This window comes from Eptatretus burgeri, chromosome 2, assembly GCF_056783735.1.
Source record: "Eptatretus burgeri isolate ZD-2024b chromosome 2, Ebu_testis_v1, whole genome shotgun sequence".
In the NCBI taxonomy this organism is placed as follows: domain Eukaryota; kingdom Metazoa; phylum Chordata; class Myxini; order Myxiniformes; family Myxinidae; genus Eptatretus; species Eptatretus burgeri.
Window position 1 is genome coordinate 112,082,467 of NC_140962.1, and position 24,948 is coordinate 112,107,414.

General features: G+C 47.7%; 1 long non-coding RNA gene across 2 annotated transcripts in view; it reads right to left on the bottom strand.

Moving 5' to 3' along the window:
• LOC147032847 (uncharacterized) overlaps nucleotides 1-2,810 on the bottom strand; it is a 39,457-nt gene extending 36,647 nt beyond the window's left edge. For both annotated transcript variants that reach the window (XR_015055375.1, XR_015055374.1), the window contains exon 1: nucleotides 2,796-2,810. This is a non-coding gene — a long non-coding RNA (uncharacterized LOC147032847). The remainder of the gene's footprint in view (nucleotides 1-2,795) is intronic.
• Between the last annotated feature and the right edge of the window lie 22,138 nt (nucleotides 2,811-24,948).

Here is a 24,948-nt window from a genome sequence, read left to right on the forward strand (position 1 = left end):
GAGAGGGAGAGAGAGAGAGAGAGAGAGAGAGAGAGAGAGAGAGAGAGAAAGAGAGAGAGAGAGAGAGAGAGAGAGAGAGAGAGAGAGAGAGAGAGAGAGAGAGAGAGAGAGAGAGAGAGAGAGAGAGAGAGAGAGAGAGAGAGAGAGAGAGAGAGAGAGAGAGAGAGAGAGAGAGAGAGAGAGAGAGAGAGAGAGAGAGAGAGAGAGAGAGAGAGAGAGAGAGAGAGAGAGAGAGAGAGAGAGAGAGAGAGAGAGAGAGAGAGAGAGAGAGAGAGAGAGAGAGAGAGAGAGAGAGAGAGAGAGAGAGAGAGAGAGAGAGAGAGAGAGAGAGAGAGAGAGAGAGAGAGAGAGAGAGAGAGAGAGAGAGAGAGAGAGAGAGAGAGAGAGAGAGAGAGAGAGAGAGAGAGAGAGAGAGAGAGAGAGAGAGAGAGAGAGAGAGAGAGAGAGAGAGAGAGAGAGAGAGAGAGAGAGAGAGGAGAGAGAGAGAGAGAGAGAGAGAGAGAGAGAGAGAGAGAGAGAGAGAGAGAGAGAGAGAGAGAGAGAGAGAGAGAGAGAGAGAGAGAGAGAGAGAGAGAGAGAGAGAGAGAGGGGGAGAGAGAGAGGGGAGAGAGAGAGAGAGAGAGAGAGAGAGAGAGGAGAGAGAGAGGGAGAGAGAGAGGAGAGAGAGAGAGAGAGAGAGAGAGAGAGAGAGAGAGAGAGAGAGAGAGAGAGAGAGAGAGAGAGAGAGAGAGAGAGAGAGAGAGAGAGAGAGAGAGAGAGAGAGAGAGAGAGAGAGAGAGAGAGAGAGAGAGAGAGAGAGAGAGAGAGAGAGAGAGAGAGAGAGAGAGAGAGAGAGAGAGAGAGAGAGAGAGAGAGAGAGAGAGAGAGAGAGAGAGAGAGAGAGAGAGAGAGAGAGAGAGAGAGAGAGAGAGAGAGAGAGAGAGAGAGAGAGAGAGAGAGAGAGAGAGAGAGAGAGAGAGAGAGAGAGAGAGAGAGAGAGAGAGAGAGAGAGAGAGAGAGAGAGAGAGAGAGAGAGAGAGAGAGAGAGAGAGAGAGAGAGAGAGAGAGAGAGAGAGAGAGAGAGAGAGAGAGAGAGAGAGAGAGAGGGAGAGAGAGAGAGAGAGAGAGAGAGAGAGAGAGAGAGAGAGAGAGAGAGAGAGAGAGAGAGAGAGAGAGAGAGAGAGAGAGAGAGAGAGAGAGAGAGAGAGAGAGAGAGAGAGAGAGAGAGAGAGAGAGAGAGAGAGAGAGAGAGAGAGAGAGAGAGAGAGAGAGAGAGAGAGAGAGAGAGAGAGAGAGAGAGAGAGAGACCGCGAGAGAGAGACCGCGAGAGAGAGACCGCGAGAGAGAGACCGCGAGAGAGAGACCGCGAGAGAGAGACCGCGAGAGACCGCGAGAGACCGCCCCGACACGTCCGGAGACAAACACCGCTCTGGCGTATCTGGAGACAAACACCGCCCCGACGCGTCTCGAGACAAACACCGCCCCGACGCTTCTGGAGACAAACACCGCCCCGACGCGTCCGGAGACAAAAACTGCCCCGACGCGTCCGGAGACAAACACCGCCCCAACGCCTCCGGAGACAAACACCGGCCCGATGCGCCCGGAGACAAACGCCGCCCGACGCGACCAGAGCCAAATGCCACCCCGACGTGTCCGGAGACAAACACTGCCCTGACACCTCCGGAGAAAAACACCGCCCCGACGCCTCCAGAGACTTACACCACCCAGACGCCTCCGGAGACAAACACTGCCCCGACGCCTCCAGAGACTTACACCGCCCCGACGCCTCCAGAGACTTATACCACCCCGACGCCTCCGGAGACAAACACCGGCCCGATGCGCCCGGAGACAAACGCCGCCCGACGCAACCAGAGCCAAATGCCGCCCCGATGCGTCCAGAGACAAACACCGTCCGGATGCGTCCAGAGACAAACACCGCCCCGACGCATCTGGAGACAAACACCGCCCTGACGTGTCTGGAGACAAACACCGCCCTGACGCCCCTGGAGACAAACACCGCACTGACACCTCCAGAGACAAACACTTTCCTGACGCCTCCGGAGACAAACACCGCCCCGCCGCCTCCGGAGACAAAAACCGCTCTGACACCTTCCGGATACAAACACCGCCCTGATGCCTCTGGAGACAAACACCGCACTGACACCTCCAGAGACAAACACCGCCCTGACGCCTCCGGAGAGAAACACCACCCCGACGCCTCCGGAGACAAACACTGCCCCGATGCGTCCAGAGACAAACACTTGTGCGGACATAAACACCACCCGGACACGTCCCAGAGCCAAACCCTGCCCAGACACATCCGGAGGCAAACACCATCCAGATATGTCGAGTGAGAGTGAGAGTGAAAGTGATAGAGATATGTGAGGTAGGGGAGTTCACAGAGAGAATGTTATGCTTTTAGAACAACACAAGCACACACACACACACACACACACACACACACACACACACACACACACACACACACACACACACACACACACACACACACACACACACACACACACACACACACACACACACACACGTGCTTGGACAATATCGGGAATTGGCAGGTTGGAGTCAGTGTGATTACCGACTGCGGTACGTACTGCATACAACCCAAACCCCTTGAGTGGCTTTCACTGAAAAATAACATTGCATTTATAATCGACATTTCAGGGAGATGCTCACAAGGATTAATCTTTACAAACTGCGGTGTGGGACAGGTGGTGAAAAAAAAAATTTGGCTCAGTAATTTACAAAACATTAATAGGGCAAGTGGCTTGGAAATCGGGTGTTATTTCACAACTCACTCAGAATGATGGAACACGAACAACTCGCTCAGGATGATGAAGCACAGACCACTTGCTCAGGTTGATGGGGCGCGAACCACTCACTCAGGATGGTGGAGCACAAACCACTCACTCAGGATGGTGAAGCATGAACCACTCGCTCAGGATGGTGAAGAACAAACCACTCGCTCAGGATGGTGAAGAACAAACCACTCGCTCAGGATGGCGAAGCACGAACCACTCGCTCTGAATGACGTGGCGCGGGAAAAGCATCTGCAGTGAGTGAACAATTCACTCAGAATGACATCACGCAGTACCGCTATTGACTAAAGGGCGCTCGGCGAGTGGCTTAAGCACTCAAGCAAGCACTCCAATTAAATGGCTGATAAGGAATGTCTGGCCAGGCTGTGACTGCATACCACAAAGGATCCCATTAACTTGAAAGCCAGTCTTCGCCGTGCACGCAGCAGTTAAAGAAATAAAATGAATTCATTCAAATTATGACTTTATCCACAAAAGAGTTGCTATTTAATGTAGAACAACTCTGGAGATGTCGCAAAGTTTAATCGCCTGTGAAATAAACATTGCAGATAATTTACCACGGTGCCTGCTCGACTGTGCATGTGTCACGTACATCGTTCGTGGTCCGCGCAAACATCATAACTTTATTTTAAAACGTCCGTTTTTCACCAGATTTGCTTTGATTCCCTGTAGAGGATCTCACAAACCTCTGAAAACACAAACAGATCTGGCAGACGTTATGGATAAGCAGTTCCTCTCAGGGACAGGACTCACAGTGAATGCATTAAATGAGATAGCGAAATGAAGCTGGTTAATTTTGGCACATTCCGTAAATCTTTTGTTCACTCAATCGAATTTTCCAAACAGTAGAAAAAGATCAGTTTAATGTTTTGGAAATTTCACATTTTCATGTGTATGTATGGAGGAGGAGGGATCATAGCCTTGCCTGCTTAAAGTAAATCGGTATATCAGCTTAGTTGCGACTCATTATTTCTTTAAATTATCAGATTTCACTCCAGATTTTGACACTTATTTAGTCTGGACAATATCCGATCCTCAAAACCAAAATAATATTTCGATGATATACTTTAATTATTTCTTGAGAGTAGATCGTGGAAAATAGTATCATATTATGCATGAAATCATGCCAAGTTCCCAATTTGAAAACTATAGTAGTTAAAAAAGTGATGTATACAGCAATTTGTAGTTATGATGATAATATTCGATATGATAATATGATGATAACAGGCATTCGATAATATGAGTGAGGAAAGTAGAAAAAAAAAAAACTTTTTCGTCAAGAAAGTGCTGCGGCCTGTTCCAAATCAAGGCAAGGTAAAGTTGAGCAAGCCAAAAAAACACGGCGGCTTCAGACCCCAGCAAGGTTACGCAGGAGACGCCTTGAGACCCAAAAGAGCGAGGTGGCTGAGGATCGCCAGATGAAGGACATAATTAAATATGGCTGTTAATTCTCTTCAAAAGGGGTGTTTTAATTTACCCAAACACCCAATTTTCACTCTTGCACTTCCTTGGAGTTCCCTAAATATGCATGCAAAGTTTCAGGTTGCTCGGTTTTATGGTTTTGCAGTTATGTAGAACACACACTGAAACACACACACACACACACACACACACACACACACACACACACACACACACACACACACACACACACACACACACACACACACACACACACACACACACACACACACACACACACACACACACACACACACACACACACACACACACACACACACACACACACACACACACACACACACACACACACACAGATGAATCATCAGGATGACAATTTATTGCTGGGTCAGGATTCGAACCCAGGTGAGACAGCTTAGAGGAGATTGTGCGGAGCAAGGCGCACACACACTATATGACTAAATACAGCACTGTATATGTAAAAAATATTATTGATAATATTCAATATCGGATTATTGTAAGACATTTTTCAAAGAAAGGGATGATAAATACTACAAGAAATGACCTCTGACCTAAATTGAATATACAGAGCCTTGCTTGGAAAGTCTGACGATCAATCAAGTAAACAGAGGCAAAAAGCAATGACTTACGCAATTTATTAGTTTACAGTCCCAATAATTCCTTCCCTCTTGTGGGGTCGGCCGGTATAATTCGATCCAAGTCTTTCACGAACCGGCTGGCCAGGCTTCACGTTCAATTGAGCGTGGCGGAGATTTGGAAATCGCTGATCAGGGGTTCCATTGATATAACATTCCTATTCTCTGCGAAAGACACTGTGGGATCTTTGACCGTCCACCAAGCGACTGCGAAGCACCAGGGAGGTAGTTTGTATGTGGGTCAAGATTTCGAATCCAAGTTAAAACGGTTCAAAGGTGTGACTGTGCATACCTACGTCGAGGCTATCCAGCCAGCCCATAATGAACACAATGTAATAGGTACTCAGAAAATAATAGTTCACCTCGTGTGCCGGCAAGCATGACCTACTCGTCCTATCCCTAGATGATGATATGTGCAGCATGTTGCGTTCCGTTCGCCCGAGCATGCAGTGCTATGAACCCAGTGAAGCGCAACACGACCTAAAGAACACCACGCCCAAGGACAAAATGGGTCATGGTCCCTCCTGATCGCGCTTTGGCTTTCCTTCATTTGATATCACATGCAAAAACAATTCCCCGAAGTCCTCGGTAATCTCCGCCAGTTTGCTTTTATTGCCCGTCGTCGTGCGACCTCTTGCATGGCCCTGCAGGGTGAATCGGAGTCACGTGCGTCCTTGTAAACAGTGTTTGTGTGTGCGCTTGGCGAATTTCCGAGTATTCTGGTTTATATTACATTTCCGAGCGATAAGCACGTGCGGTACAAAGTAATACAGTTTCATAAATAGGTGTTTTGCATGCAGATTCAGCGGGTGACGTGCAAACGGCTGAGGAATGGAATGTTTAATTAAATAATGTATGCAAATGATATGCACACGCGCAACGTCCACCTGCTCTTCTTCGTAATGCAAACCAGACTGCGGCTGTGCCACTGATGCAGTGCCCTCTCGAGCTCGGTTGGGACAGGATTTTTTGAATTTTGGCCCACTTTTCAACTACCCATGAATCTAACTATGCAGTCCCTCAGAAAAAGTAGAAGCATGAATAATTTATGATAACCTGTTTACTATCAATAAATAATTGATAGTTGCAAAATATACAGTAACGAGTTGGGAAAACTGTTCACATTTGGAGGACGGAGTGGATCCTTCCCTAACTGCGTGGGTGACAGCATGATAGTGTCAGGCCAGATTAGATCATTGACTTGCTACAGGTACTGTGTAAACCTGTACTAACCTGTTTCATGGTAGGGTTGTCTGCGACGAAACGGTCTCCCCCACCAGGTTTCCTGGTGAGGAGTGTGTATGATGTGGACACCCAGCACGATTAAAAACAAAACCTGTCAAAGAGCAGGAGAGTTCCTTGTGAGCCAACAGCCATCCATATCTCGTTCCCAACTGTCTGTGGACGTCCTCCTGCAGTTGGGTTACTTTTTTTTTTTTTTAGGAGGTTGGTGGCAGGATTTGCACTCCGGCCACCATAAAACCCTTCACTCCACAAAACACATAAAGAAAACGCAAAGAAGACTGAAAACTCATGATGTGGGAGTACCTCCAGTGCAGCTGCCCTTCACAGGCAGCTCATCAGATGATGGAGCTTGGTATTGGCTCAGTAGTGAGGGTGGTGGCTTGGGATCCTAGGGTCCTGAGTTCAAGCCCCGTTGGCCGCTGATTTAATACACCAGGGGGTTGACTCAGCCTGTCATCCTTCCGAAGTCAGAGAAATGAGTACCAGTTCCAGTGTGTGTACTGGTGGAGGGGCACCGCATCAGCGACACAGTCGCGCTTGAAGAAATGATAGCTACCCCGGCAACTAAGCTGCCATACGACCAGCAGATGATGGGACTGGTGCAAAGCCTTCGGTGTCCCCCATTCTTTGATGATGGGAGGAAAAGCATGGGGTAACCTTCCTGGGTTGGGTTGTGGTGGTGTGTGGCGGGGTGGTGTTGAGGTGTCGTCCAGCAGCTGACGGTCTTCTCGGGTTAACCTGAGGCGGTCCCTTCAGGCGTGTGCCCAGAATGTCCTCACTCACCGAGAGGATAATCACCCGTCTCCATTATCATCTGAGCTCCAGCATTTGAACATCAGTATTGCAGCACTTTCTGAGGTTCAGAGACCTGATAGTGGCGAGATCATGGCAGGTGGTTCCACCTACTTCTTGACTGGTCACTCTGATGGTTCCTATGGCCAGGAGTTTCTGTAGCTATGTCCAGTAAGTTGACTTCCATGATAATGGAGGTAACATTGATCAACGAGCGTATGAAGAGAATGAGGATTCATCACTCCTTGTGTGTCGCTTCCCTGGTCTCCTCTGTACATGCTCCGACTGAGGCGAGTGATCTCACTGTGAAGGATGCATTCTATGCCACGCTCGAGTCTGTGGTTGATCAGTGCCCCCCCTCCCCCCAGGCGAGACACTCTTCGAGTCTCGGGGGATTTCATTGCATCAACTGGCACTGATAGTAGTACTGCAGCATAGCAAACCAATTGTTCGACTTTTCATAAAAGCACCAAAATTGGTACATATGTTGACTAATGTATTCTTTTTTTTTGGCTTTTTTTAATCTTTTTTACAAATAATGACTTTTTTACTGAAAATACTGGCTCATAATATTTGAATACACCTTTTCATGGTCAATTTACTGAATTTTACACTTTCCTTATATCAACCACCAATACAATAAGAAAATAAGAGCATATAGCCAATTTTGCGAAAGTAGAATGGCGGCCATTTTGGAAAATGGTCGCCGAAGCTGACCAAGGCACAATCTCGGGTGACTCCATGTCTAGAATTGTTCGGAATACATTATTCTACATGTGTACCAATTTTGGTGCTTCTATGCAAATTTGAACAATTGATCTGAAATGTCAGACTACGCTGCAGGACTATAGGGATGGTTATTGGTGTTGTTGGTCCTGTGACCAACACATAGATATGGGTTGGTCTCCATGGGTTTGGAACTGTGAACCAGAATAGCACAAAGTTCCTTGACTTTGCAAGAAGTCCTGGACTTAGGGCAGCTGGTTCATGGTTTTAGCACCCACAGACTCATTGCTGGACTTGGTATTCCAACACTGCTGATGTGGAAAAGCAGATTGACCAGGTGCTTGCTGATGGTCGCTGGAGGATGATCCAGAACTGCAGGGTCTACCAGAGTGCTCAGTTCCTCAATACTGACCACCGGCTTGTTGTAGCAACTCTAAAGTTGCAGCTTAAATCCAGGAGAATGGTACCATCCCAGCCTACGCTGGATGTTGGCAAGCTCAAGGATGAGACTTTACACCAAAGAAGTCAGCAATTGACAGTATCCTTGCTCTTCGGATCCTCACTGAATGCAAGGGAGAGTTTCGGCAGGGGTTGTTCGCAGCCTATGTTGATCCTTTGTGAGGAATCTCTGAATGAGATTTGTTACACAGCTCATCAACTCAGATGAGATTTGTTACAAAACATTTGATTCAAGTGAATCGGGATGCCCTATGGATGATTCTCGGTCTTTTGAGGTGCCACTAAAACGGATCAATCTTATTTTTCTACTCTACTCTGTTACTGAGAGTGCTGTGAGGTGTGGTGATTCCATCTCTTTCATATTTCCAGTTGTGACTGGAGTTTGTCAGGGGTGTGCACTGGCCCCCACACTTTTCAGCGCTTGTGTGGACTGGATTCTGGGGAGGATGGGGAGGAAGCTGCGGTGCTTCATTTGAGAATGTCAGTATCTCTGACATTTATTTCGCAGATGATGCAGCCATGCTAGATAGCTTGATGGGGGCTCTTGAGGCACTGAATGAGGAGTCGGATCCAGGATCCTCTGGGATTACAGGTTTCCTGGGTCAAAACTAAGATCCAGGGTTTCAATGACATATTGGATGCTGCTATCTTGTCTGTACCCCTTTGTGGTGAGGATGTTGAGGTCATGAAGCGATTCACTTACCTTGTCAGTGATATTAATGTCTCCACATGTTGTGAGCCAGAGGTCAATAGATGTCTGGGGCAGGCCTGGTGAGTCATGGATTCACTGGATTATGGGGTGTGGTGTTGGTGGTGCCTTTGCAGAAGGACAAAAGTCTGAGTCTTGTGCTTCCATCCATCGTCCATCCAAAAGTCCATCGTGCTTCCAGTTTTTCTCTGCAGATGTGAGACTTGGACTCCGATGAAGGATCTGAGACAGAGACTTAACCCCTTTGGTGCCAGGTCTCTTTGGAGAATCCTTGGCTGTTGCTGGTCAGTCTTTGTGTTCAACGATCATTTGCTGAGAGCGACTCAGATGAGATTTGTTACCTGTTTAGTCAATGAATGTTACCTGCGGCTGGGCTGTATGGACATATGGCTCATTTTCCTGATGCTGATCCTGCTCACCAGATTCTCTCAGCGAGGGAGCCTCGTGAGTGGAAGAGGCCAATGGGCTGACCACATGCCTCGTGGTTGCAGCAGGTTGATCGGCATCTCAAGGGGATGGGGATGGGTCAGGCATCTGCTTGGGGGATGGCCAGATGGAGGCCCTGGAGTACCAGTGGAAAGTGGACCCAGCGATGCTCTGCTATGGTGCATGCTCCCATACCTGGCCTGACCCATGTGGATCTCAAACATTAAAGGTCTCCACTCCAATCTGACAGATCTCTCAATCCTTGCCACTGACGATAACCCAGACATCATCTGTTTAACAGAATCCTTCCTTGACTCCTTTGTGTCTCTCTCCCCAATTATTGTCTCTGATTTGATAGGCCTGAAACATGCCCCACTGATGGAGTTGCACTTTACATTCAGAACTCATTTTCCCACTGGCTTTGTACTGATCTTACACCTCATGACCCCTAAATGTACCTCTGGCTGTGACTTTCCCTCCGCTCCCACCTCTTGTTTGTCTGTGTGTTGTACCATCCTCCAAACAGTGATATTCTCATTCTTTCTCTTTCCCTTTCAGCACATGGACACATTTTTAACCATTCATCCCAACTCCCTCTTCCTCATGTGCGGTGATTTAAATTGTAGCCATGCAACTTGGCTGGGTATCGGTACCTCTCCCACCAGCCATGACACTTCTGTGACTCCATGGGACTGTTTCGATCTGTAAACTTTCCAACCCAGATTTCTCCCAATGGCAAATCCTCCCTTCTGGACTTGGTGATGACCAACTTTCCTACAAATGTCTCCTGCTCTTCCATCATCAATTATCCTACTCTTCTTCCTGCCCATGGTACACTGAATCATGTGGTGAGGCAGTTGCTCTGAAACAAATTGCCTTCTCTTCCTGGAAGGCTAATCTGACTGAAGGCAATCTCAGTGCGTTTTCAATAAGTCTGCAACAAGTGTGTCCCCTCTCAGGAGAGCCAGAAAACAACATCTATTTAACTTCAAGAATGAACTTTCAAACTTGTCTCCTTCCTCTAAAACTTGATAGCACCTTGTTAAGTATGGCTCTGGTGAATGCTCTCCTTCCATCCCTTTCCCCTCTTCAAATGGTACCACAGCCAACTCCGCTGGTGAGAAGGCCGTATGTCTCTATTCTGAGTTTGCTTCCAAATATGGTGTCCCCCCAATCCCTCACTCTCGGTACCCATCCTTCCCTGTTATGCCCAACAGCTCCTGGATTCTGTGTATTTTGCACCTGAGAAGGTGGAGAAGGTTCTTTCAACTCTCAATCCTGACTCTGCAACTGGACAGGATGGCATCAGCTCATGTGTCCTAAAAACTTGCTCTGCTCCTCTTGCACATCCTCTCAGCCCTTTTCATTGTACCATTGGCCTTTGATCATCTTTCATCTGCTTGGAAATCCACCAACATCACTGCATTACATTAACTAGAAGGGCACCCGGTAGTGCGCATACCTATGCCATGCAATGCCCGATCCAGTAGAACATATCAAAGCCAATAAATTTTTGAAATACAATGGTATATATCGTTTTTGGCCTCATCTCTCAATGGTGAAGAATCACTTTAAAACTTTAAAAAAAAAGTATTGTATCTGGAATCTGGATCCGGATCTTCGCCCAAATCTAAACGATTCATCTTTTTTCACACACCCAACCTGCCCACCAAATTTCAACCAAATCCGTCCACAAGTTTTTGAGATATCCTGCACAGAAACAAAACAAACAGACAAACAAACAAGGATAAACAAACAGACAGAGAAGTGTGAAAACATAACCTTCCACCTTAGGTGGGCGGAGGTAAAAAAAAAAAAAATGCAAAAACTGATTCCCTTCACGACAGACAATCAGTTTACTTACAATCAATTTGAGACCTGGTAGGACTCTGTTCCACCTTTCGAAACCCACATACAGAGATAACAACACACACAAACACACACACACACACACACACACACACACACACACACACACACACACACACACACACACACACACACACACACACACACACACACACACACATCAAAGACTCAATTTAACATCATGTTTTTGTTGTTGAAAATAATCACACCTGGCGATTTTTGGTTTCCCATCATGATCCATTAAGTGCAGGGTTTGTCCTCCATTTTGATTGAAAGATTTTCTCTCTAATATAATTCAAGTTATTCCGCACTTTTCACAAGCGAACGTGGTTTACAGTGGGATGGTAGTGGTTTTCTGCATTGTAAGGATGTGCTCCCAGGGAAACCTGAGCATCTTTGCTGCATGTTTACTGAACTGACTTGAACATAGATTTGCATTGGCTCATTGCGAGTTGAGCGTGTGCATTGGTCTGCACATGGGAAAGACTGGTCTAAACAACTTCCAGACCACTGGCCCCATCCTTCCGGCTTCCAGGCACCATTCACGACGTCTTTGCTAATATCTCGGAAATGACGAATTCCGCCTTGTCACTGTGGGGTCTGGAGTACAGCAGACGTGACGCCTTTTCTTATTGAGAGGCCTGCTGGAGCGAGGTCTGCATTGAACTGGTTTAACAGCATCGCTGGATGTTGTCCATTGTAATGTTATACAACTCTGCAATTACTCTGCACATTTGTTGATATTCGACCATGTCTTACCCAGGCATAAGAAAAGTTTAAGTTTGTAAACTTAAGCCATAAGATAAAGCTTAAATCTGTAAACTTAAGCCAAAACATAAAGCTTAAATCTGTAAGCTTAAGCCAGAAGATAAAGCTTAAATCTGTAAACTTGAGCCATTAGCTAAAGCTTAAAACTGTAAACTTGAGCCATTAGCTAAAGCTTAAAACTGTAAACTTGAGCCATTAGCTAAAGCTTAAATCTGTAAACTTGAGCCATGAGTTAAAGCTTAAAACTGTAAACTTGAGCCAGAAACTAAAGCTTAAATCTGTAAACTAAAGCCATGAGCTCACGCTTAAAACTGTAAACTTGAGCGATTAGCTAAAGCTTAAAACTGCAATCTTAAGCCAGAAGCTAAAGCTTAAATCTGTAAACTTAAGCCAGAAGCTAAAGCTTAAATCCGTAAACTTGAGCCAGAAGCTAAAGCTTACATCTGTAAACTTAAGCCAGAAGCAAAAGCTTAAACCTGCAAACTTCAGCCATAAGCTAAAGCTTAAATCTGTCAACTTAAGCCAGAAGCAAAAGCTTAAATCTGTAAACTTAAGCCAGAAGCTAAAGCTTACATCTGTAAACTTAAGCCAGAAGCTAAAGCTTAAATCTGTCAACTTAAGCCAGAAGCAAAAGCTTAAATCTGTAAACTTAAGCCAGAAGCTAAAGCTTACATCTGTAAACTTAAGCCAGAAGCTAAAGCTTACATCTGTAAACTTAAGCCAGAAGCTAAAGCTTAAATCTGTAAACTTAAGCCAGAAGCTAAAGCTTAAAACTGCAATCTTAAGCCAGAAGCTAAAGCTTAAATCTGTAAACTTAAGCCAGAAGCTAAAGCTTAAATCCGTAAACTTGAGCCAGAAGCTAAAGCTTACATCTGTAAACTTAAGCCAGAAGCTAAAGCTTAAATCTGTAAACTTAAGCCAGAAGCAAAAGCTTAAACCTGCAAACTTCAGCCATACGCTAAAGCTTAAATCTGTCAACTTAAGCCAGAAGCAAAAGCTTAAATCTGTAAACTTAAGCCAGAAGCTAAAGCTTACATCTGTAAACTTAAGCCAGAAGCTAAAGCTTAAATCTGTCAACTTAAGCCAGAAGCAAAAGCTTAAATCTGTAAACTTAAGCCAGAAGCTAAAGCTTACATCTGTAAACTTAAGCCAGAAGCTAAAGCTTACATCTGTAAACTTAAGCCAGAAGCTAAAGCTTAAATCTGTAAACTTAAGCCAGAAGCTAAAGCTTACATCTGTAAACTTAAGCCAGAAGCTGAAGCTTAAATCTGTCAACTTAAGCCAGAAGCAAAAGCTTAAATCTGTAAACTTAAGCCAGAAGCTAAAGCTTACATCTGTAAACTTAAGCCAGAAGCTAAAGCTTACATCTGTAAACTTAAGCCAGAAGCTAAAGCTTAAATCTGTAAACTTAAGCCAGAAGCTAAAGCTTAAATCTGCAAACTTAAGCCAGAAGCAAAAGGTTAAATCTGCAAACTTAAGCCAGAAGCTAAAGCTTAAATCTGTAAACTTAAGCCAGAAGCTAAAGCTTACATCTCTAAACTTAAGCCAGAAGCTTAAGCTTAAATCTGCAAACTTAAGCCAGAAGCTCACACTTAAATGTGTAAACTTGAGCCAGAAGTTAAAACTTAAATCTGTAAACTAAAGCCATAAGCTCACGCTTAAAACTGTAAACTTGAGCCAGAAACAAGCTTTAATCTGTAAACTAAAGCCATAAGCTCACGCTTAAAACTGTAAACTTGAGCGATTAGCTAAAGCTTAAAACTGCAATCTTAAGCCAGAAGCTAAAGCTTAAATCTGTAAACTTAAGCCAGAAGCTAAAGCTTAAATCCGTAAACTTGAGCCATAAGCTCACGGTTAAAACTGTAAACTTGAGCCAGAAACTGAAGCTTTAATCTGTAAACTAAAGCCATAAGCTCACGCTTAAAACTGCAAACTTGAGCGATTAGCTAAAGCTTAAAACTGCAATCTTAAGCCAGAAGCTAAAGCTTAAATCTGTAAACTTAAGCCAGAAGCTAAAGCTTAAATTCATAAACTTGAGCCAGAAGCTAAAGCTTACATCTGTAAACTTAAGCCAGAAGCTAAAGCTTACATCTGTAAACTTAAGCCAGAAGCAAAAGCTTAAATCTGTAAACTTAAGCCAGAAGCTAAAGCTTAAATCTGTAAACTTAAGCCAGAAGCTAAAGCTTAAATCTGCAAACTTAAGCCAGAAGCTAAAGCTTAAATCTGCAAACTTAAGCCAGAAGCTAAAGCTTAAATCTGTAAACTTAAGCCAGAAGCTAAAGCTTAAATCTGTAAACTTAAGCCAGAAGCTAAAGCTTAAATCTGTAAACTTAAACCAGAAGCTAAAGCTTAAATCTGTAAACTTAAGCCAGAAGCTAAAGCTTAAATCTGTAAACTTAAGCCAGAAGCTTAAGCTTAAATCTGCAAACTTAAGCCAGAAGCTCACACTTAAATCTGTAAACTTGAGCCAGAAGTTAAAACTTAAATCTGTAAACTTGAGCCAGAAGCTCACACTTAAATCTGTAAACTTGAGCCAGAAGTTAAAACTTAAATCTGTAAACTTGAGCCAGAAGCTATAGTTTAATTCTGCACTAAAGCCAGAAGCTGAAGCTTACTATACCAAAGGATTTTCGTACATGCCTGATTTGCAGCCTCCTGAAAGTGTGCTGAGCTGGCAGGATGGCCAGGAGGAATGCACACTCACATCTCAGCTGTCCAGCCTGAGTTTGAATCCCGACCCAGCTATAAACTGTCATCCATGTGTTTCACAGGCAGGGTGATTCATCAATGTGTCATCCCTCGGATGAAGGTTAAACCGATGTACCATCTGCCAGGATTCGTTGGTGGATGTTAAAGATACCATGCTATCCTTTGTGAAGAGGATGCGAGTTATTAGCGGCACCATGAAGAAATTACAAATTCCTCATCTAACCTACAAGGGGCACTGCATCAGTGGTGCAGTCAGCCCCCCCCCCCCAGCCAACTACTCACATTTATGTTCTCAATACGAAAGAATAATGTGTGCTCGTTTCTGTTTTAATCACACATTCTTCAAACTCGAAGCACCCGCTCCCCACGGGAGTGTTACGGGGGGGGGGGGGGGGGTGTTATTTGTTACAGTATTATCCTCAATCAAACGTGTAATTCAAAATACCTGTCCAAAATTCCTCTCGCTGCAGAATTAAAAACACCTCACTACACTGGAAAATGTGGGGACAGGAATACAGGATATACATACTGTAAAATGATGGGGACTTGTAATACACTCTCCCTCCTGGAGGTGGCGCTACATGATACCCATTTACATGGAAAAACTGCGTCCCCCCCCCCCCCACTTTCTCCCCCAAGACCACCAGAAAGGATTAAAATCACCCGGATATATGCTGTTGCGGTTCTGCAAAACCGCATGCCTCTAAGGCAATGGCACCCAACATACAGTGATCCCCAGACAGTTATTTAGTTGGTCTTCGTGCAGTCATAACTTCCCCTCATGTCTCGAGGGTTAATGGGATGAAGTGCATTGCGTGGGTCTTGTAGCTTGGTCGAATTATTGGGTCGCCGAAATAGGTGACCCTTATTGTCAGTAATTCTGTCTGTTTGCTTGGATGTTTGTTCGTTTGTCATCAGCATAATTGGTAGTAAACGAGGGCCGATTTGGACCAAACTCGGGTGGGAGGTACATCTAATGACCTAGTGCTTTGGAAATTGTGATGGTTGCTAGGGACACTTTGGTTCCCTAGCAACAACCGAAAAACCTTCAAAATCGGTACCGTTCACGCAAAATCAATTCCGAAAGCCATTATCCCACGTAGCGTTATGAAATTTGGCACGAATGATCTACAAGTGATGCTCTATCAAATATATTCCGGTTTTTGTGATATATGGAATACTTTACACGCAGCGCCCCCTACAATTAGGATATGCGCGAAAATTGGCGAAAATTGAAGGCCCCCTAGCGACCAGGTGAGTGCATCGATATGAATGAAACTTTGCAGGTTCATGGTACTCAATGAGTACTTCAACTTTGCCTCAGGACATATTGACCGATTTCGCTTAGGTCAGGGGTCAAAGGTCAATTAGTGCAAAAATCGATAATATGTGAGAGCTGGAGTTGCCTTCGCACCAAATGCTACTCCTCCTAGGGTTACGGTCGGATGGTCATGAAAATTCACACTAATCGTCTGGAATACATTGTGCACAAACGATCGAGCCGGATTTTCGATTTCGATCTTTGTTCACCCACAGCACCCCCTTGAACTTTGGGGATTTCCGATTTCAAACCGCATTTTCAGTACTTTTCATTCAAATGGATACCGAGTAGTTATCAGTAGATGGAACTGGATGATATTTGATATGCATAATCTTTAGGTGATTCCCTATCCACTACATGACATCCATTTTGCTCTATATCTTATAGTTTCCATGCTCGGCGACCCATCGTCGCCTACCGGCTTGTATATCTATCTTCCATTCCGATTTCTATTCCAACCCTTTCCTTTTAGCCATGGTACAAATCAAGCAAGCAAGCACACACACCATGCAAAATGCAATTGAATGTTCACAATATAATGCCTCCTGTGGCTTGGAACCAAAAGAATCACAATAAACACTGGACAGCACACGCATGGCATGGCATTATTTCATTCAAATCTGTGCACCAATTTCCAATGGCATTTCACCTTGCTCACTCCTAGCTCACCAAAAACTCACCACCTTGCCCACCAACATCTCTTGCACTCGAGAAAAATATTCCCGCACCTCCTCATACCTCTGTATGGATACAATTCGCCACTAAACAGAGGCGTGCTGCATGGGTCAGGGTACTCAGACCGCGTGATGCGGGGATGAGCAACGAACATTGGTAGCACCAACCGCATCTCGCCAGGGGTGTCCCGGGTGGGCACGCGGGATTGATACGACCCTTGTCCAGTTGTCAGAACATGGCAAGACGGGAGGCGAGGGGGGGGGGGAGGTTGCAGGAAGAGCAACCCGGGAGTTCGGTATAGAGTTCTGGGCCGTGTCATGCCGGATGTGTGAATGACACCACTTCCGGCCCCGGGAGCCTGGCAGGGCGTGGCTTGTACTGCTGTGGCCCAACAGAGAAGCGGGATTCAGGTCACAGGCCATCGCTTAGGGTCGTCACCCTACCCTTCGCCCAGGTCTTATAAAAGGTGGATCGCGGAGCTGTTCGCCCTCTTCTTTGCCTCTCTGCCTCACCCTCTCCTGTGCCTCTCTGCTCTTCTCGGATCTGCTCGTCACTGGCTCTCAACTCCCGGTTGGTGTGTGACTGAGACGTGCTTATTCCGGAGGACCAGTGCGGAGCACTCATTGCCACGAGCCCTGGCAAGTGACTATTCCAGAGATAACGCGCCAACTCTTGAGGTGGGAATGCTCAAGCGGAGTGTCCCACAGAATTACATGCTACACTCACAGACCTATACCCAATTAGGTTAGGGATCTGTCACCTCACGCATCTTTGCTCCTTTCTCTCTTTTCAACCCTCTATGTCATCCCCTTTGAACACACAGTAGAGCATCTTACCGACTCACAATCGCAGTTTCCTCTGGCATGACACCCCCCCCCCACCTGATTGCACTACACCACACCTCCCACTCTCACACCTGAGACACCAGTATTTCTCCCCTACCTCCCCCAAAGCATACTGGGTTGCGTTGGTTGGCCTCCCCCACCAGGTATTGCGAAGCCGTTTATCCTCATCTGTTCTCTTTCTTTCTGGCTATCTAATCTTCCGTGTGTGTGTGTGTGTGTGTGTGAGAGCGAGTGTACGTGATAGTGCCCGTCATAGCATAAGTTAAGATTCTGGAAGTGATAATGGATAAGTTTGCTCTGTGTCTGCTTTTGTAAATTGCTTGCCCTTTTGTCACACCACACAAATTCCTTGCTATCACTGCTGTACACAATAATAAACTCATTGACTGTGCCACATACCTTTCCTTGCTTGATTGTAAATAAATGCTTGTATAGAAATGTCCCAGCTCGTTTTCGTCTTTTCCTTCATTAGTCCATCATGGTTCATATCCTAGCCGAGCCAGGACGTTATACTCGAACAATCTGTTTTTCTCGCAGGTACGTCCTTGGGCACTGGGGAGTTACGCTGGGCTGCAGCTGATGTGGTAAGGTGATCCGGTTGGAATAAGGCATACCAAGGGCGTGTCCCCAGGTAATTAGATCACGTGACCATTAGGTAAACGGTATTTATTAGACAGAGGACCCTAAGTCACATGGTTCAACTGGTAGTTTGCCGAATTTGGAGGGAACTGAGGGGCACCACAATTAGCTTTTTTTATGAGCCTTGACATTGTATTCAAAAAAAAAATCTTATTGACTAAACTGTCGGATATCACCGGCAAAAACTTGCACAATGGAAGCTGATCAGAATTTTGAAAAGGCGACATTGCTCTCATTCATAGTCATCCATTTTTTTAGAGTGTGGGTCAGGCAAAGCGTCACACGGGGGGATGGAGCTGGATGGTCGGCATCTACAGGAGCAAAAATTTGCCAAAAAGGAGTCCCATGTTTGTGTGCAGCACCAAACATGGATGATACTGAACGAGGCTTCACCTGCAATCAGGAAGTCAAACTCATATTGTCATATCACGTTTGGTAAGGGAATTGTCTTTTCAGAGAACTCCATTGTTCAGCAACACTTCACTTATTCTTAACAATTGTTGCATGTGGTGAAGTAGACCTTTCAGGAAGCTTTAATCAACAAAAAAGGCGAGTGGCTTCTGCAACAATAATAAGAGAAGAATAAGGTCAGGTCAGGTATGGGAGCATGCGGCGGAGCAGCGCGTTGCTGCGTCCACTTTCCACCGGTACTCAAGGGACCTCTGTCTGGCCATTCCCCAGGCAGATGCCTGGCCCATCCCCATCTCCTTGAGATGCCGATCAACCTGCTGCAACCACGAGGCACGTGGTCAGCCCAAGGCCTCCTCCACTCACGAGACTCGCTCGCTGAGAGAATCTGGTGAGCAGGATCAGCGTCATGATAAGGATCCACATGTCCATACAGTCACAGCTGACGCTCACAGACTATGCAGGTAACAAATCTCATTTGAGTCTCTCTCAGCAACCCCTCGTTGGACACAAAGTCCGACCAGTGAGAGCCAAGGATTCTCCGAAAAGACCTGGTACCAAAGGAATTAAGTCTCCATCTCAGATCCCTGGTCAGAGTCCATGTCTCACATCTTAAGAGCAAGACTGGAAGCACCAATGAACTGAAGACTCGGATTTCCGTCCTCCTGCACAGGTACAGACAGTGCAACACACCATGATCCAGTGAATCCACGACTCCCCAAGCCAGATCCAGACGTCTATTGACCTCTGACTCACAGCCGGCAGAGACAGGAATATCACTGCCAAGGTCACTGAAAGACAAGAAAGCAACATCCAACACGTCACTGAAAGCCTGGATCTTAGTTTTCACCAAGAAAACCCGTAATCCCAGCGGCTCCGAGTCCTCATTCAGCACCTCAAGGGCCCCCAAAAGGATATCCAGAGTCTTCGCAAAGATGACTGCATCATCTGCGAAATCAAGGTCAGAGATCTTGATATTCACAAACAATGCACCACAGCGTGATCTCTCTCCCGAGAATCCAATCCATCCAAGAAGAATAAGCAAAGCACAAAATTCATCAAAAACTGTCACAAAATCATAATATCACAATCACAATCACAAAACTCAAGAACAATCTAACACACAACTATGTCATTCTCCCCTTGCTCATAAAAGACACTGCTCAAAGGTCCAGACAGATCGGGGTTCGACGGACACGTTTTGATCATTGCAACAGTTGCAAATCAACATTATTCTCAGCGTTTTGCTCAAGAACTTGAGGAGGAACTCGGAACATTCGTTTCTGGTGAAGCTCTGCCAGTCCCACTCTCCGAATCGGGAGGGGGAATCATGTTGTTGTTCACAATCCTGTGTGTCTCCTGTCGGGGCCAACTGTCGGATGGATGCGGTGGTTTCCCAGCCATCCGGGCTGCAGATATGGGCGAACTACGGATTCACTCGAAGGAGTTCCACTTCGTCGACGAATGGTTCCGTCTTGCTCTGGCACACACGTCTTTTGAGTAAGATAGGTCCAGGTGTGTATAGCCAAGTCGGTACCAAACTATCAGTCGCAGAACGCCGAGCAAAATGTAATCGTCTCTCATGGGGAGTAGCGATCATTCCTGTTGACAAGAGAGAACGAATAGAGTGCAACACATCAGGCAAGACCATTTACCAACACTTGGTCAGCAATTCACGTGACCTCAGGGCCATAGTGATCGTGTTCCCGACTACTCCGTTGTAACGTTCAGCTTGTCCGTTACCTTGGGGATTATAGTGAGTGGTTCTGCTGCAAGCCATGCCTTTACTTGTAAGGAATTCATGGAGCTCTCTGTCATGAAGGAGGGCCCACAATCTAAATGGATGTAGGCGGACATTCCAAAGAAAGCAAAAACTTTTTGTGGCACGAAGGGGGCGAGTTTTGCTCGAATAGTCATTAATCCGCTGAGAATAGTAGGTGAAGAACCCAAGGGTCCGGTGGAGACGCTTCATGCTATGAGGCACAGGTAGCTCTCGCAGGAAGCGGAGACGTTCAAGATCAGGACCCATTTGACCATCTTCTACTATATAGCACAGGATGCTGAGCCTAGTGGTCGGAAACATATTGTTGTGGTTGACGAAATTCGCAAACCACCATTCAGGTCCCTTAGGTGAGATATCTCTGTAAGTATATGTGTAGTTAGGCCCAAACCCGTTGTTTAGAGGGAATAAATGTCATTCATGCGGGCTGCGACCCTTCTAGATAGCCGTTTTTCTTTTACTATCTTTATTTTGGACCAGCCGCCATTACTACCACCACCAACCACGTCTCGACAGCCATCACACAACAACCACCAACCGCAACGCCGCTTCACAACAACAGCCACGACCTTTACCGTCACAACTCGCCCTCGCAACCATCGCATCACCGTCATTCCCACGCCGCTTGTGGGCACCGATACTGGACTCGTGCAGGGCGCGCACCGAGCAGGGGTGCAAAAGCGCCGGCCTTTCCGAAGAAAACGGATCAAAAACGACTCACGCCCACTTCTATTCCGTCCTATCGGCGAGCGTGGGGCGATTTGGCCCCGCCTCCAGGTGCGTTGGAGTAATATCGCTATATGCAAATTCATGGATCAAAAAGCATTCACGCCCACTTTTCCTCGGTCCAATGGGGAGCCAGTTAGAGGTGAAGGGTCGGAGGTAAAGGGCCGGAGGTGAAGGAGCGAGGCCACGGGGCATATAAGGGGCTGCGTTCGTCAGTCAAGGCAGTCAAGAGTTCAGTTCGAGTGAAGAGTTCGGAGGGGAGTCAGTGAAGAGTACGGAGGGGAGAGAGTGAAGAGTTCGGAGCCAGTGAAGAGTTGGGACGAGTCAAGAGAGGAGACGGAGAGGGCGGTTGGACGGAGCTGTGGAGAGGTGGCGGCGGCGAAGACGGTCGAGGGGGTGCTCGTGTCGGAGTCGGGGAGCTGCGGAGGGAGAGGCCGGCGGCGCGACCGAGGTCGTGGTGGAGACGCTCGTCGCGGGACCCGAGACAGGGAGATATCCACCCCCCCCCCCCGAGCATCAACAACCCCCTCCTGTTTCCCCCCCGCGCTGAGATAGTGCGAGAAGGGAGCCCCGTTCCCACCCCATACCAGGCAGTCCCAGCGAGGCCCGCGGAGTCGGGGCGCCAGCGCCATTTTGCGGCTCATCACCAGACGGGTAGGCCCGACGCGGTCTCGGCCCCAGGCCTGCCTACCCCCCTCATCCTTGAGGGTGGTCCTTTTCTTTTGCTTTGGGTATATGTGTTGTCGGCGCCGTCTGTGAAGTAAAACTGAATAAGTGTTGCCGTGTGCTCGGTAGTCGGTTAGATCTGCATTGTTGCATTTGCTTTTTGTGTATTATTGTGTTTCTTCTTCTTCTTTTACATTTGCTTTTGGTGTAATTGTATATGTGTGCTTTCCGTTCATCGCGAAATAAATGTGCTTTATGTTGAACTGTTTTCCCGTTTCGCTTCGTCTTTTCCTTTATTGAATCTCCATCTTACTTCACGTAAAGGGTTGGTCGTGGGCTAAAACGCCCGATAATTAATCGAACCGTCGAGGCCGACGATAACACCGCTCGGTTATCCCGATAGTACGGAACGGGTCGCTTAAAGTGGCCCATGTCCGAAGTGGACCTGCGGCGAGGTGCGATCGCCCGGTCTACCCTCCGTGTGGGTACTTAGGTAGGTCGAATTTGGCGAGCAACCCTATCCCACGCGGGGGCCGATTGGCACGATCGTGGTGAGGCCGAAAGGTCCACCCGTGACTAGTTCCCGGCGTTAGTCCGAGAGGGTCACGACGGGATTGTCCGTCCGGTGGGCAACGTGCCGCGATTCGAGTTACGTGGCCGTTCGCACGCCGGCGGGCGCGAATTCGCAACACTGGTGTCAGGTCGTGAGATACAAACCCATCCCCCTCCTCGCGACACTGGTGACGGAGAACGGGACAACGGGCTCTCCTGTCTCCAGCTAAATTCACGGGAATCGGTCCAGGGGTGAGAGGAGCGACCCCCGATTCCCTCCAAATTACGAGCGAGCTAAATTCACCCTTTGCGAGAAATAAGATGGCGTCTCAAGGCGAGCGGGAGCCGGGGGTATTAGAAATGGATGTAGAATGTGTAGAATCCATGGTCCAGGATGAAATCCCCGTGCAGGAAATGTTGGTTGTACAGGAAAACGAACTCGCCCAACTGAACCCAAAGCCCGAAATAGGTGCGGCAGCGGCCGCGTTGTATGACACCTCCCCTCCCCCTCTCCACCAAAACCTCCCGATTCTTGCCGAATCGGCTCACCCAAGCGCACCCGACATGGCCTAGCTATACGCCATGCTGGCGGCAATGAACAAGCAAATGGAAACGAATGCGCATGAAATTATAAACAAAATGAAAGGCATGAACAAGCAAATGAAGGAAGAAACGAAAAAGCTGCGGGGTGAGACGCAGAACATGGGCCGAAGCCTGCAGGCGGGCATGAAGGCAGTGACCAGGGAGCTAAAAATGGCGACTCCACGTGTGGGAGCGAACGAGCTGGAAGGGGGTGCAACGGCTGTCGGGCCCGTGGTGGAGGCGGGTGACAAAATAATTCGGGGGATGTGTTGGGCGAGGGTCGTGACGGTAACCGAGAGGGACAAACTAATTGGGGTGACGGAGACGTGCACGAGGGAGATAACAAGGGAAGAGACGGAAATAATCATTGAGACAAGGGAGGTAAAGGGTGAAGAGGTGACTGAGTTGGCAGAGACACGGGAGATGGGAACGATAGAGGGAAGACTGCACGATGAAGACGGGGTAAGTGACGCACACACACACACGGAGGTAGTGGAGGACAATGGGGGTGAGCTGGTGGACTGGGTGGAGGCCCAGTGCGAGCAGCGGGATGGCCTCCTCCAGGAACGAGGGGAGGGAGTATGCCCCCTTGAGGCGAGTCACGACCAGGTGAGTTCGGTCGTGCTTTGCGAGGTCGAGGGGAGGAGTGCTGTGGATAGGTGCACGGAGAGCTTGGGGGGTATAGAGGCCCCGGAGACCCTTGTGGGGACACAAATCCCCAGTGTGGTTGTCCCGGTGTGTGTGGTGCAAGGTGTGAGTGCGTCCCCGTGTGTGGAAGCGACCCCGTGTGTGAGTGATGTGGTGGCGATTGTGCCGGAGTACGTGCTTCCCAGCACGCCGTGTGTAAAAGGGGCACCGCAAGTGGAAGAGGCCGTGTGTGAGTGAAACGGCCAGTATGAGTGAGGCACCGCGGGCGAGTGCCCCCGCGTGTGTGAGTGGTATGGTTTGTGTGAGGGAAATGGCACGAGTGAGTGGAAGGCCACGAGTGAGTGGAGCCACGTGTGTGAGGGAGATGGCATGCGTGAGTGAACGGCCGAGTGCAAGGGAGACCGTGTGTGTGAGAGAGCGGTATGTAAGGGAGATGTCGGTCGGCATGTGTGAACATGCAGCCGCGTCTCCCGGGGTGAATGTGATGGAATGGACAGTGAGCGTCGTGACACGCAGGTGTGCATGGGTCGAATGTCGACGACGGCGACATGAGAGGAAAGAAAGCCGGGTAGCGGCTGTAGTTGTTTCGGGGACCGTGCCGGGTTCACCCAGCAGTGAGCACGCGGTCCGTGCTGTGCAACGCATGAGGCCCCCACGTGCTCGCTTGCGAGAGTGAAGTCCCGGTCCGGAAACGCCAGCGGTGGATTTGCCGATCCCGCGGACGGACAAAGTTTAGGCAGGATTATGGATTTGGACCGGACGGGTTCTCCACGCGATCGTGTGTGTTAAGCTCCAACGGGCAAAGCACATGTGTTCGCGTGGGGAACCCCTCGAGACGTGGGGCTTGTGTTTTTTTATGCGCACGGTGACGCCATGGCTGCACGTGGGGTTGGAATCCGGCAGGAGGGGTATCCCTGCCGGATGGTACCGTCCAAGGAGGGACGAGGTACACGTGCAGCTGCATGACGTCACGGGCAGGTGCAAAGTGCGCGAGCTGTGAGTTGCCGCGCTGGTGCTGTGCATGTAAAGAAAAAAAAAAAAAAGCAAGCCTCACTTTCGGGTGCACAGGATTCCCGGGCAAGGGGTAGAAGACCCCCTTACCAGGGCACAGGATGGAAACTAGTTAGGGGGAAGGGTTAGCTTAGTTAGACCGGCTCCATGGGGCAGGGGTAAGTCCTCATGGGGCCCGTGGAATGGATTAGTTAGAGGGATTGTAGCGAGATTTAGGTTGGGAAAGTTATTTTAGAGATTTGGAGACAGTGACAGACTTTGGATGTGTAGCGGGGACGTAGTTTAGCTACGTAGTGTTAAATGGAACGTGCTATAGTTTAAGGGACGACGTGGGAGCACGAGTTAGTTAGGGGAGGTAGTTAGAAGGATGGCAGAGTTCAGTGGTGAGTGTGTTGAAGAGTTGTGAGGTGAGTACATGATGAGTGAGTGAGGTCAGCGGGTCTGTGTGTATGGAGCGAATGGGGAATGCATGGTGCGATGAGTGATTGGGGGAGGAGT